This window comes from Gopherus evgoodei, chromosome 1 (genome assembly GCF_007399415.2).
Source record: "Gopherus evgoodei ecotype Sinaloan lineage chromosome 1, rGopEvg1_v1.p, whole genome shotgun sequence".
Taxonomy (NCBI): domain Eukaryota; kingdom Metazoa; phylum Chordata; order Testudines; family Testudinidae; genus Gopherus; species Gopherus evgoodei.
Genome location: NC_044322.1, coordinates 268566168 through 268580334, shown reverse-complemented (window position 1 = coordinate 268580334; position 14167 = coordinate 268566168). Strand labels below are relative to the sequence as shown.

Genomic DNA, 14167 nt, shown 5'->3' with positions numbered 1-14167 from the left:
ATTGCAGTACAAATGTTAATACTAGAACATCATAAAAGTTTAAACTTCCTATTGCATGCTAAAATGTTCTTTATCTGTTTTATTTAACTTCCTGACACAAGTCTTGTACAGAAGAACTGAGCTTGCAGTTTAAGATATTGTATGGCAGGCAACGTGAAATGCGCGCACACATGTAATATTGACAGTCATGTATATGGTCATGATTCAGCCACCTAAAAGTGGAATTCCCAAACAACTTCATTTCACTTAATATGTGATTTTTTGAATAACCATTACATAGATATATGCAGGTATGTATTGCATTGTTAATATTAAACCTGGAAATATGTGGCTGTATCAACCATAACTGTCTAGTTCTTTCTGGCTTCCACTTACTGGTAATTGCCATGTAAAATGCTTTAAATTTTCCCTTGTGCACATCTGATTATGACAGTATGGACTACGATTCTTCGATATAGGCCAAAAAGGCAGGCAGATGCAGGTTATATCAAACTGATATCTTTGACTGTATTGGCAGAATATGGTGGGGTGATGTCTCTACTGTGACAATTACTGCATCTACCTTACAAATACAGTCTCTTGCTTGTTTGGGTACTGGGAGAATTAATTGTGTAGACTTTAGCCTCTCCACATAAGTGTGGTGGATGGAGTAAGTTTATTGTGGCCCATGTAGGAAGGCTATTAATCATTGATTATGAGGAGTGAGAATGTGCTCATACTTTTCTTCCTCTTTTGTTTTTTCTCTTATCACTGAAATTTTGCCTAGTACATTATATTTTCCAAATTATTGCCCTTACAGTGAGGAGAACATGCAAATTCACTCTTACAGGAAGCTACTTCCTGGTGCTTGAGTGGAATCCCTCCCCATTCTATTGTACTTGGAGACCACTACTAATGAGCAGCACTAGCACTTCAGACTAGTAAAAGAACATGTCTCCTGCTCTGAGGAGTTTCCAGAGTAAAGGAGACATAAAAGGGGTGGAAAAATGTGAGGAAAGCACTCAAATATTTATGGTGATAAGTGCTCTAGAGCAGTGGTTCTCAACTTTTCCAGACTCTCGTATCCCTTTCAAGGGGGGACTGATTTGTCTTGTGTATCCCAAGTTTCACCTCACTTAAACTAATTGCCTTCAAAATCAGACATAAAAATATAAAAGTGTCACAGCCACCATTACTTAAAAAGTGCTTACTTTCTCATTTTCATCATATGATTACAATATTTATATATTCCAATCAATTTATTTTATACTTACTTTTCAGTGTGATACTTGAGCCTGTTTTTCACTTATGAGCCTTGTCTGAAGTCACAGACCCAGGTGGCAGGGTTGAAGCCCGAGACCTGTCATCACCCAGAGCTGAAGGGTGTAACTTAGCTTCACTAGGCCCTGAGCAATTGCCCTGCTTACTATCCTGATTTTGGCCCTGCACTTGGGACTTCTCTAAATTTGTCCCATGGCCCCCCCTGGGGGTTGCAAGCCCCAGGTTGAGAGAAACTGCTCTGGAAACATTTAAGAGGAGAGTTTGGGAAGACAGGTTCTAAAAGATTGAGAAGCTTATTGTGTGCACAACTAGGCTCCTTATTAAAAATGAATAACTTTTTTTTTTTCCTTTGGAAAGAGGGAAAAAGTAGAGGTCAGGGCTGGAAGACTAACCAGAAGAAGCAAGTTAGCTTAAGGTCATGGCAGACAAGGCAGGGGAAAGCTCAGTGTAGCAGAAACAAGTGGAAACAACAAAGTATGGGGTGCACACAGTTGAACTAGATAAGTATGCAGGAATGGAGCAGTGCAAAGCCTTGCATATGTTAGATATGTCTTCAGAGTCTGAGGGCAAGTCTATACTACAAAATTGTTGACCTAAATTACATTGACATACAGCCACTGCAGTAACTGAATGTGTTCTACACATCCACACTACACTCCTTGTGTCAGCCTCACCAGGATTTAACTGCCAGTGAGGGGCATTGTGGGACTGTTTCTGAAAGGGAGCTACAGTCAATGTAAGCAATGCAGTATCTACACGGACACTGTTGGCCTAACCATGTCAACCTAAGAGCTGCACCTCTCTTGGAGGTGGAGTTAAGTCAGTGTAGTGGGTGAGTTACATCAATGAGAGCTACACTTTAGTGTAGACGCTTACAGAGCTGATCAACATAAGATGCCTTACATCGTCTGAACTCTGTAGTGTAGACCAGGCCTCAGTATTTATAGGTGGTGACATTTGTTTTCACTTTTATTCCGGCATACCTGTTGAGCCTCAAGGCTGCTTGGTATTTCTATTAAATGTCTTGGCTGTTTTTCCTGGCCAGAAGGTACTTAAGGAGTCCTCTTTGGAGCTTACCTCTGCTTCCAAGGGAGGGGGTCTCAATCCTTTACTGCATGGGGATTGGTGTTGAGAATCAAACTTGGATCTCGTAAGCCTTAGCTACGCTAGGCTTTTCTGTCCAACGCTTTCACATTTGCTATCGCTGATGGAGCTGAACCATTTGAAACGCAGATGGGCACTTTTGGTACAATAGGCCTAGTATATAGACTGTCATAGTGTAGTAGAAATAATTACAAAGCCAGCCATAGTATTTCTGTGAGATGTAGACCCTGTTTTCATTGTAGAAATCACATTTGAACATGGCTGGCCCAAACTACTTCAAGTTTGCATTCTATATGGATAGGGAAAAATAATTAGAACATTTGAAATATTATTGGTATGAAAATAAAAACATGTTCTCTGATATGCTGTTGCATTGAATTTCTGTACCTAAAAGCCAGGATGATATGGTTGTACCAATATTTTCCTTGGTAAGGCCTTGTACCCTACAGCTCCACAAAAAGTAGCCAGCCCTATTTTTCTTCCTTGTCTTCAAACTAGATGTAATTAACTTAATCCCTTCCCTCTCATGTGACAAGCAATGTGTGTATTTACTGCAATAATGTGTGTAGCTGGAGGGTTTCTCATACTTAAAGCATCTGACTAAACTTTTTGGAGAAGGGAGAAAAGTGACCCTGAGGTAACAAGGGGCTAAAACTGTCTGAAAGTCCTTACACCCTCTAATGCATTGTTCCTGAGGAATTCTACATGTCTGGTCAAAGTTCTTGCTTATTGTTTTGACTCCTGAGGCAACAATCCCCCAGCAAAACTGTTTGAGCAGCTGGGATGGGCTGTAGTTTTCTAAACTACTGCTATCTCCGTAAGTGGGATTACTCTGTCCAGTGGTCATGAAGTATGTGTTCTTCCTCTGGAATATTTTCCTTGTGGGCATGCCCTCTCTGGGAGAGGGATTCTCTCCTTTGCTGAGAAAGCATGTACTGTATATCACTAAAGAAACAGTTGCAGAAAGCATATAATGCAGGATAGTGATCTTGGAATACTTTTTTGTGCGAACAGTGGTAGGTGGCAACCAGTCTAGATTTGCTGGATTTAAGACTGATCTTAAAGTTACGATAAGGCCACCCCCTGCGAGCAGCAGTTGATAAGCCCTAATTAGCTTTATTGAGTCAACTATGAAGTGTAATATTTAGTTTGAACAGTGTTGTTGTGTGGGGTGGGAAATGTGACTGACCATTGCCATCACCCAGATAAATTGTGATTGTAGTGTCTTACTAGTGTATGACTTGTGTTTTGGGAGAATTCCCACTTAAAACCTTTATGTCCCAAAGCAACCCTCCTGTGACAAGGACTATGTTAGAGGGTGGAAATGCTGCTTCATGCACTTACCAGATAATACTTGAGATCAAATTAAGAGAATTCTAAAGTTGGTCATCCAAAAGCATATATCCCATATTCACCATTCTGAATATACCTGCTGGAGACCTTTCAAGGGGACAAGTAAGAGACACACTAACTCTTGTCTTTCTAGCTCATGATTAACCTTGACAGTAGACTAGTTCAGATTTACTTATCAGAGAAATTCCCCTCTGTACCGTGCAACAAGGAAAGGTAGAAAGAGGTCTCTTTTTCGGACATAATGATCTACTTCCAGAATCCAGTTCCCCATTCACTATCTAAACCTTGTATAAATCAGGTAGTCACATATGAAATGAACTAATTTTCCAGCAGAGTAGGAATGGTTCAGTGTCTTAAAGTTGCCATATTTGGACCCTAGAACTTAAAATTTCTCATCAGTGTTTAATTTACCTCTCTCCTCCAGTTAGTCCAACTCCCTTTAACCTATTGTCACTAAGATTCTTGATACCTCACATATTTATTGCCCCATTCACGTGTACTCTGTCCAGCTGAATACATGATGCTAAAATGCCCTCAAAGTTTCTGGATTACTTTTTCTCATGGCCAGCAGGTTGCACATTAATGCTGTGCCTTTTACTTAATGTACAGTAGTAGAAATATTGCAGTTGGCAAGTCTGGGCAGCTATAACATCAATGGTGATTTTTGTTAAAAATTCAAACCTCTACATTCCAACTGTGAAATAAATCTGTTGTCCAATGTCTTGGATGAGTCAGGATGTAACTAGAAAGGAAAACACTGAACTATATACTCCTGAGGGAATTCTGTGCCAAAAAATAATTCTGTACAAAGTATATTAAAATTCTGCATAATTCCGCATATTTTGTCAATAAATAAATATAGAAGCTTCAGCATAGCAGTGGGGAGTACAGGTCACTGGCTGCACAGGAGTGGGAGATCACCTTGCAGCTTCCCCCCCCCCCCCGTCCCCAGACATGGACTTGGCGGTGAGGCTGCACCTGTCCTTGACATAGTGCAAGGGCTGAGCCTGCCCCAGAAACACTCTGGGATCCTGCCCATCTGTGCCAGGCGCACTAAGATAGCGAGCAAGAGGGACAGAGTCTCGCACACATGCCCACCCCTGAGCCCCAATCTATATTTGGAGCAAACAGGCTCAGCCTGGCAGGCTCCAGGTATGGAAAGGCTTAGCATGGGGGGATCCAGGTGTGGAGTGAGAGGGTTCTGTGTGGGGCAATATGGGTGCAGGGTCCGGATGTGGTGGGGATTTGGATGCACAGGGGCTCGGGGTGTGGGGTGTGTGTACCAGGAACAGGGGGAATTGGACTCTGGGTGAAGGTGATTGGCCTGGATGCAGGGGTGTGGGCCCACATGCAGGGGGAGTAGGGCTCGGTGGGGCAGTCTGTGTATGGTGGGATGTGGGTTCAGGTGCAGGGGGCTCAGTGTAGGGGTTCTGGCTGCAAGGAGTGTTGGACCTCGTGGGGTCTGGGTATAGGGAGGTCCAGATGCACAGGGGTTGGATGGGTGTGGGAGCATCTCCCTCTATAATGAATCACTTAGTGGTTGAGAGGGTCAGGAAGCAGGGGGTCAGAGCTTCCTGCAACCAGTGGAGCTTTCTGGGGGTGGGTCTTTCCCAGTTCCAGCCACTTCTTGCAGGGGAAGAGCAAATCCCATTCTTCACCACCCACATCCAAGCCAGGTCTAGCAGCTGAGCCCAGCACAGGGTAGGAGCTGCCAAGGCAGCCCGCAGCACAGCCACACGCCCCCTCCCCCCCCCGTGACTTACCTCTCTGCTGGGTGCTTTGGGTGCCCAAAATGGTGCACCTGTGCTGTTGGGGAGGGGCGCAGGACCACTCTTGCAGCTTCCCTTTGCTTCACCATCATTTTTCTGTGGGGAAGCAAAGAAATCTGTGGAGACATGAATTCTGCATGTAAGCAGTAGTGCAGAATTCCCCCAGGACTAACTATAGCAAGTCTAGTAATGACTTCTGGGAGTCTTAAGTAAAAGCTCCATTAAAAAGAACAAAGCTGTGTAGCAACACAACCTCCTAAAAAAAGTGAAGATGAGCATAATGAAGAACCTCTTAAATTCTAAGGAGGCTGTGTAGTAGGGTCAGGATGGAATTCCTGCCTCCACCCTGACCTTCACTGTGATCTACAGCATTAAACAGTTGGCTGAGTGCACTATGACTTTTGGCTTTGTCTGTAGCATCAGGCTATATATATCTTATAGAGCATATTGTATTTGATGGGCTAGTAGTTGGATCCAGAAAACTGTTCTCCTAGGAACAGACATGAAATATTAAACTTAGCTTCTTCAGTGATAACTGAGGTTTCAAGCTACAGTCCTACCTACAAACTAGGGTATAACCTTGTTTTTGCTCTTTCCTTGTTCATCTTCCCACTCATTTAGCCACTCACTTAATCAGTCCTAAGGAGCTGAGTCCAAACAGTTCCTCAGCAAATTCAGAGGAACATTCATAATGAATAGTAGATGCTGCGGTCTTGCAAGAAGCTGCCTTCAGTTCATAGTCACATCATGCATTTTAACAATCTCACCACTTGCTTAACCTACATACTGCACTTTCCAGTTTGGCACCATCTGCTGTATAATTAGATCTCTTAAATATGGTTATCTTTTAGGTGTTGGTTTTGATAAACTATGCTCAGATGGCTGGGGAAGGAGAAATAGTTCTATCAGCAGAACCGAGGCAAGAACAGACTGCTCATCCAATACGTTTGAATGGGACTCCTATCATGTCTATTGATGAATGTTTCAGATCAGCCAGGTTATTCAATGCCAGATTCTTTAAACATTTTACATTTGCAAAGAGTGTCCAGGTTCTTCCATTGGGAAGAGATTCTTAGCTGTGGTTGAATTGTATCTTCATCAGCCAGTAATACTAGTTCTCTGACAGAATCTTGTCATGTCAACAAGACATGGAGTTTGCCCTTCTTGATGGAAGGTCCTAAGCTGATGTATTCAGTGGGTTGTAACTACAGAGTAGTTTGTGGGACAAGTCAACAAAACTGATGACTTGCGTTTGTGAACTTTGTTCAAATCTATGGCCAACCTAAAAATGTGAACTTCTTACATAAAGTGAGTCTGTTTATCTAGATAGTAACACTTACCTAAAACAAGCTTCATTTCCCCCTCTTTCTAATCTTGCCTCTACAATAGTGACCTTTATGCCAGCAAACACATGTCAGGATAATTTCTCATGAAATTTTCTTAGTCATCTAGTAAGACACTGTAAATATATCAGAAGTTAAGTTTCCAGACAAATCACTCCTGCATGTAGAAAGGGAAGCACAAGCTCCAATTCTGAGCACGTACACTGATGTTCTGTTACAGTAAAGCTGTTTCAGACACTACACTGCTTCTACCTAGGTATTCTATGGCCTCATACCAGTGCACCTAACTTCATTGAGGTTTGTGATCTTGACAAGACTCTAAAGTAGGAAAATAGTGTTCCCATTTTACAGATAGAGCTGATGTATCTGTGACCCTCCCAAAGCCACACAGGATATCAATTCCTGGATTTGCCACAGATCCCAGTCCAAGACTTACACTATAAGGCCAACCTATTTCTCTTTAAATGCTGTTCTCCGATAATAAAGGAGACAAATCTGCCTCAGCATGGTAACTCCTTTTCCCCAGAAATTCTGTTTTTAGCACCTATGGGACTAGTCTGGGAATCTCCAGTTAGTGAAAGCTTTGGAAGACTCAAATTGGAAGTCTCCTGGTTTAATACCAGCTGTTTAACCAGCCTTCCAAGTACTACAGTAAATCTGATGCAAAATGCCTATTAGAGCTCATTGATTATTTTCAGTCTAACATTACAACATCTTTTACCTAGATGGTTTAGTGTAGTCCAAGCCCATCTTGCTGAGCAATGGCTCAGCCCCCCAAAAAACAAATTCTGTGGCTGCTAACAAAGTAAACATGGGGGAGAGGAGGTTTTGCAAGTAGTTCTGGAAGATAAAGTTACAAACAGATGACGCTGTCTTTAAAAGGTCTTTGAAACAGTTCTTAGCTCTGAAACCTAGAGGCAATGGCTTTCAGCAAGGGGGCAACTTTTAGATCTCTTTCAGGTTGGCCAAGGCGAGTTTCAATTTGTAGAATTTTTATATTGGCACCTGATAGTCCTCCTGGGGTAAAAGGGTGTGGGGAAAAGAACCTCTTTAACTCTCAAACCTTAAAGCTGGAAATCCATGGGAAGACTCAACCTATGGCTACACTACAAAGCTTACTGCACTGCTAGTGCAGATGCTCTAAGCCAATGGGGGAGAGCTCTCCTGTCAACTTAATTACTCCAGCCCCCACGAGTAGCAGTAGCTCGCCTGCCAAGTGCTGGTGTGGACAACATTGTTAGGTCAGTACAACTTACATCGCTCCAGGGGTGGCTTGTTCACATCCCAAGCATGTAAGTTTTATAGCACGGTAAGTGGTAATGTGTACAAAGCCTGAGGCAAACTTCAGTCTGTGATTCCCTTGTAGACCAGAGTGTTTAAGAGACAAATGCATGTTTCTTCCTAGTTCCTAAGGGGGACAGATAGTCTTAACTAAAAAGCAATGTTTGGTCCAGTCAGCTCAGAAGAATCTGGAAGGAATTGCATAAATAAAGGGTTCTCATACTTTTATTTCATAGTGTGGACTACCTTAATATCTTGTGGGCATCTCCCCTCGCATTCGTGACTGTGGAGACCACTTCTCCTCCACTTGAAATTGCACCACATCCTTGTGATGATCACACAACTACTACAAACACATTCTTTTCCGTGTAAGATTTCTTGCCATTGCACCTGGATAAAAGAAAGCGAACAACACTTGACTTACCAGCTCTCCAGACTACTATGGACCACTGTTTGGGAACTACTGTGTTAATAGATCTGTAACATTCCCTTGTGTACCATTTCTGAAAACAATACTAGGAAGGAGAATTTTAAACTCAATTTTTGTTATGAATTTTGATCTTGACACTTTTTTACATTGTTGCAGTAAAGCCCATAGACAGAAAAAAGCATAATTATCTTATCTGAACTATCGCCCAATACACATGTCTATATAAATGTCCATGCCTCACACAATCATGTCTACGCCCAAAACAAACTACTGAGCAAACAAACCACTTGCAGAGCAACACTAGTATCTGATGTCTTTCCCAGAAAGAGTGATTACCTGCTCAGCACCCCCATTAATTGTTTAGCTTTTAAGCATGACTGCCTGTGTTGATGCTCTGTCTCTAATGACCAGATCAGCTTCTCTAGCAAACAGGATTCAGCACGTGGAAATCAACCTATAGTCACAGCAGAGTGTCGATAGCCATGTTCATGAATATATAAGGTTTCACATCTTTCATACTCATCTGTGTATAGGATTTCTTAGTATTGTAGTTCATTGGCTACATGTACATAGCTGGCTTCAATAATTGCATCCCTCTCTAGACTAGGATCTTCTGCAGACACTTGAGTAACTATGAATTTTTTTGGCCCATGACCTCACCACTGCACAGAATTTGGGAGCTCAAGGCTCCCAGGGAATAACACTGGCACAGAGGACCTCTATACTATCACAGGCTATATCTACACTACAACCGGGATCAATGCTCTGAGATAGATCCACCGGCGGTCGATTTAGCAGGTCTAGTGAAGACTTGCCAGATTGACAGCAGATTGCTCTCTGTCCTTGGGGTAGAGTATATAGGGTTGACTGGAGAGCAAGGTAAGTCAATGGGGGAGTTTCTCCAGTGTAGACCCCGTGGTAACTTGATCTATGGCAGTGATCCCCAAACTTTGTCTGGCAGGCCCCAGACGATGAGCCATGGAGGACCGTGGTGGCGGACGAGCATCCGCTGAAATTTCACCGACAAGCAGCAACGTCAATAGGCATCCCTGCCGAAATGCTGCTGACAAGTAGCGTCATCCAGAGGCATTGCCACCAAAATACCGCTGAAAATTGGCAGCATTTCGGCAGTGACGCCTCTTGATGACGCAGCTTGGCAGTTCGGCAGATGTTCGTCCGCCAGCCAGTACATGGGAGCACTGATGCCCCAGTGGGTGCCATGGTGTCCGTGGGCACTGCATTGGGGACCCCTGATCTAAGGTATGTCAACTCCAGCTACGTAGTATAGGTCGACTTACGGCGGTAGTGTAGACATCGCCACAGAGGTCCCAGGTGCAGGAAGTACTGTGGAGCTTGTCAGAAACAGACTGGAGCAGTGAAAGGTTGGATTGGGGGCAGTAGGTGATGTGACTGGGGAAGTCTCTGTCTAGATAATTCCCTCCTACTGTGAGCCCCATACTTGTGGTAGGAAGCACAAGGTAGGGCAGTACTAAGGGTTGCCCAGGAATTAGAGGTGCAAACAACCTCTTCTTAGTCCTGGCACTAGTGTTAGCACCAGCCCAGGAGGCCTAATTTTTCTACATGCCCCTCCTGCACAATGCACAACCTGGAATGACTGATGAAGGCAGAAGTGTACCATCAATGCTGAAGCCATGGGCTAGGAGGGCTAGTTATCAAATGGTATTGTGCACTCTAACCATCTCTCACTGCTGAAGAGTGCAGTGTGTGAGATGAAGGAGGAGGAGAAACCCTGAAATAAAGGTTTTGACCAGTCTCCTTAATGTGGCAGTCATCTTCATGGATTGTGAAAGGGTCCATACCTGGGTGAGGTATCTTGACCTGTGGTCCTGTTTCCTAGCCCAAAGGTGTTCATTTCTACCTCAAAATGTGAGGGAGAAGAATCTCCAGACTGTAGCAAATGTATGCTCTGAGTGGAAAGGAAGTCAGGAATATATATTTTAGGCTGAATGTAGAGCTCTTCAGAATGTAGTTACGTTCAGTTTAATCATTTCCTGAGGAATCCTAATTTAGCTGAAGCACTCAGCGTCTGGTGTCCTGCTTGATTATAGCCAAAAAAGGAAACTGGTTAAATTCTTGGGAGTTGCATTTGCAGGAAGCTGTGTAATGGAGGTTAGAATACATCTGTTGCCTTGCCAAACCTGATATGATCATGAGCACAATGAACATTTTAGTTCCTTTTTTCTCTCTCTAACCCTTTGGCTGGCCTACAATCTGTACTAGATATGCAAGGCCACCTGAGATTTGCAGGATCTCCTACTGAATCACCAACCCATTCTTCCAAGATCCTGGACTACTTTTTCCCCCTCCTGTGTATTCTTTCAGGCCAGATGTCCCAGAGTGTGGTGTAGTGCTAGACTGGTCTGACAGCTGGCTCCCATTTTAGTGGTGGCCTCATTTACAGGTGTGTGCTGTCCAAGCACTGTAGGATTACAAACATTGTTGCTCTACCTTTGCTCCTGCTGCTATCTAGCTAACAGTGGATGTAATGGGTTGCCTCCTTGGTGCCCCTATTGCAGGTTGTACCTGTCCTGCTGCAGAAATAAGGCCTAAAATACTATCAAATCACAAGGGCCCTGCTTGTGTCTACTTAGTCTTCTAGCCTCAAGTGTATTCTTAAAACAAGCTTGTTTAATTCCTTGCATTTATTGTCTAAGACAGGGGTAGGCAACCTATGGCACGCGTGCCAAAGGGAGCTTGCAAGCTTATTTTTAGTGGCACTCACACTGCTTGGGTCCTGGCCACCCGTCCGGGGGGGCTCTGCATTTTAAATGAAGCTTCTTAAAAATTTTAAAAACCTTATTTACTTTACACACAACAATAGTTTAGTTATATATTATAGACTTATAGAAAGAGACCTTCTAAAAATGTTAATGTATTAACAGCACCTGAAACTTTAAATTAGAGTGAATAAATGAAGACTCGGCACAGCACTTCTGAAAGGTTGCGGACCCTGATCTAAGATGTAGATTTTAAATCTGAGTCTGAGTGATGTTGCTATATGTGGACTACGTGTTCCTTACTGATGGCTACAAAACTTGCAGAGCAGGAAAAAGTCCAACATTCAGTACAAAGCAGGAGTACAGTTATCCATTTGTTACAAGGAATTTCCCTGCATGCGCGCACACTGCTGGATTGGGCCTCGGCATCCATCTATACCATAGCTGACATTTTTCCAGACTTCTCTTGCTGTTGCGTGTGTCTGATGCTAAGCTTTAAGTTGATCTCAATGCATGTTTGGGCCAGATTCCTTCTGCAGTGAAGCTCTTAATACCTGTTGTCTCTTTGGGAAACTCTGCTATGCCGGAATGCTGCCCAGTTGGCTTTGCAGGCTGTTTATATACCTGAAGAGCAGTTATAAGAGTATTTGACAGCCTCCTATTGCATGCACAGACCATTCTGCCTCTTCTCCTTTTTTCTTCTCTTTTCTGGCTAACTGAAAATTCTGACAGTTGCACAAAATCAGAATGAGTTAAGTGATTGACAAGTTGGTGAGCACGGATTCTAAGGGGTAAGGTTGTGTGAAGTGTCTGGCTTTCTCTGGTTTAATGAGCCCTGGTGCATGTAGTGCACTAGAATCTTGATTAGCTAACCAAATGGTGCCTTTCATAAATCCCATTTTAGCAACCAGAAAGTGCTTGGTAGAAGCATTCCTGATAATTTTGATGAAAGATTAAATCCAAATTACTTTATTTTGTACACAGTCCTAGAAATTTCCAATGTTCTCCCAGGTGCAGTGTCAATGATCTCTCATCACTAGGCCTCAGTTATTTCACTGCTACAAAAACAATGATCTTTAAACAAGATAGTGACCACAATATTTCTTAATCCAAAAGGGTTCTGCACCCTGATAACCAACATCTTCAACATTATTTTCCTGTAAAGATGACCTGCAGAGCACAAATAAACCCAGTTTAAGCCCAGATTTGTTGGGTATCTACTGTAATCTGGCTATGGGGAGTACTTAGTGTATTCTTAACCCACCTTTTAAATTCTCTTGACACCTATTGGGATATCTTCAAGGAATAAAGGGAAACTGCCAGCTCAACCCAGGCAATCCATGGCATTTGCAAATGCTGAAGTACATCAAATATCACATTTTCAGTGAACCAGGAAATACTAGAAGAGGGGAATCGAGGAGAGAGCTAAAAAGCTTGATTAAAAATTGTTCTAGGCTGTTGACAGAATTCATTACAGATCAGGGGCGGGCAAACATTGTGGCCTGAGGCCACATCAGGTTTCTGAAATTGTATGGAGGGTCAGTTAGGGGAGGCGGTGCCTCCCGAAACAGCCAGGTGTAACCCAGCCCCCTATCCAACTCCCTCCCCCCACCCCGTTTCTCTCACCCTCACAGCATGCCTCCCCAACCCCTGTCCCATCCACCCCTCCGTCATCTGACTGCCTCCCACCACCCCTCCAACCCTCCCTCCTCTCCTTCCTGACTGTCCCCTGGGACCCCTGCCTCATCCAACCTCCCCTTCTCCCTGACCATCCCTGGAACCCATGCCCCTGACTGTCCCCTACCGCCCCATCCAACCCCCCCTCTTATTCCTGACTGCCCCCGGGACCCTTGCCCCCATTCAACCCCCTGTTCCCCACCCCCTGACCACCACCCTGAACTCCCCCTCCCCCTTACTGCGCTGCCTGGAGAACCAGTGGCTGGTGGCACTGCAGCCGCACTGCCCAGAGCATCAGGTCAGGCCGGGCTCTACAGCTGCACTGCCAGGCAAGAGCTTACAGCCGTGCTGCCCAGAGCATTGCGCTGGCGGTGCAGTGAGCTGAGGCTGCGGGGAAGGGGGAACAGTGGGGGAGGGACCAGGGGCTAGCCTCCCAGGGCAGGAGCACAGGGGCTGGGCAGGAGGGTCCCGCAGGCCAGATGTGGCCCACGGGATGTAGTTTGCCTACCTCTGGCCTAAACAGTAGTGATATTAGGCCATGTCTACATCTAAAATTTTGCAGCGCTGGTTGTTACAGCTGTATTAGTACAGCTGTATAGGGCCAGCGCTGCAGAGTGGCCACACTTACAGCAACCAGCGCTGCAAGTGGTGTTAGATGTGGCCACACTGCAGCGCTGTTGGGCGGCTTCAAGGGGGGTTCCGGGACCGAGAGAGCAAACCGGGAAAGGAAACCAGCTTCGCCGCGGTTTGCTCTCTCGGTCCCGGAGCCAGCCAGCAAACCGCAGGGAAGGAGACCTGCTTGCTCGGGGTTCCGGGACCGAGAGAGCAAACCGGGAACGCCGCGGTTTGCTCTCTCGGTCCCGGAGCCAGCCAGCAAACCGCGGGGAAGGAGACCTGCTTGCTCGGGGTTCCGGGACCCAGAGAGCAAACCGGGAACGCCGCGGTTTGCTCTCTCGGTCCCGGAGCCAGCCAGCAAACCGCGGGGAAGGAGACCTGCTTGCTCGGGGTTCCGGGACCGAGAGAGCAAACCGCGGCGAAGCTGGTTTCCTTTCCCGGTTTGCTCTCTCGGTCCCGGAACCCCGAGCAAGCAGGTCTCCTTCCCCGCGGTTTGCTGGCTGGCTCCGGGACCGAGAGAGCAAACCGCGGCGTTCCCGGTTTGCTCTCTCGGTCCCGGAACCCCGAGCAAGCAGGTCTCCTTCCCCGCGGTTTGCT

The 14167-nt window shown here is 45.0% G+C and overlaps 1 protein-coding gene across 2 annotated transcripts in view; it reads left to right on the top strand.

Annotated features, from left to right (window-relative positions):
* The window catches only part of MYH9 (myosin heavy chain 9), a 103276-nt gene that overhangs the window by 7094 nt on the left and 82015 nt on the right, over positions 1–14167 (top strand). The window lies entirely within an intron of this gene.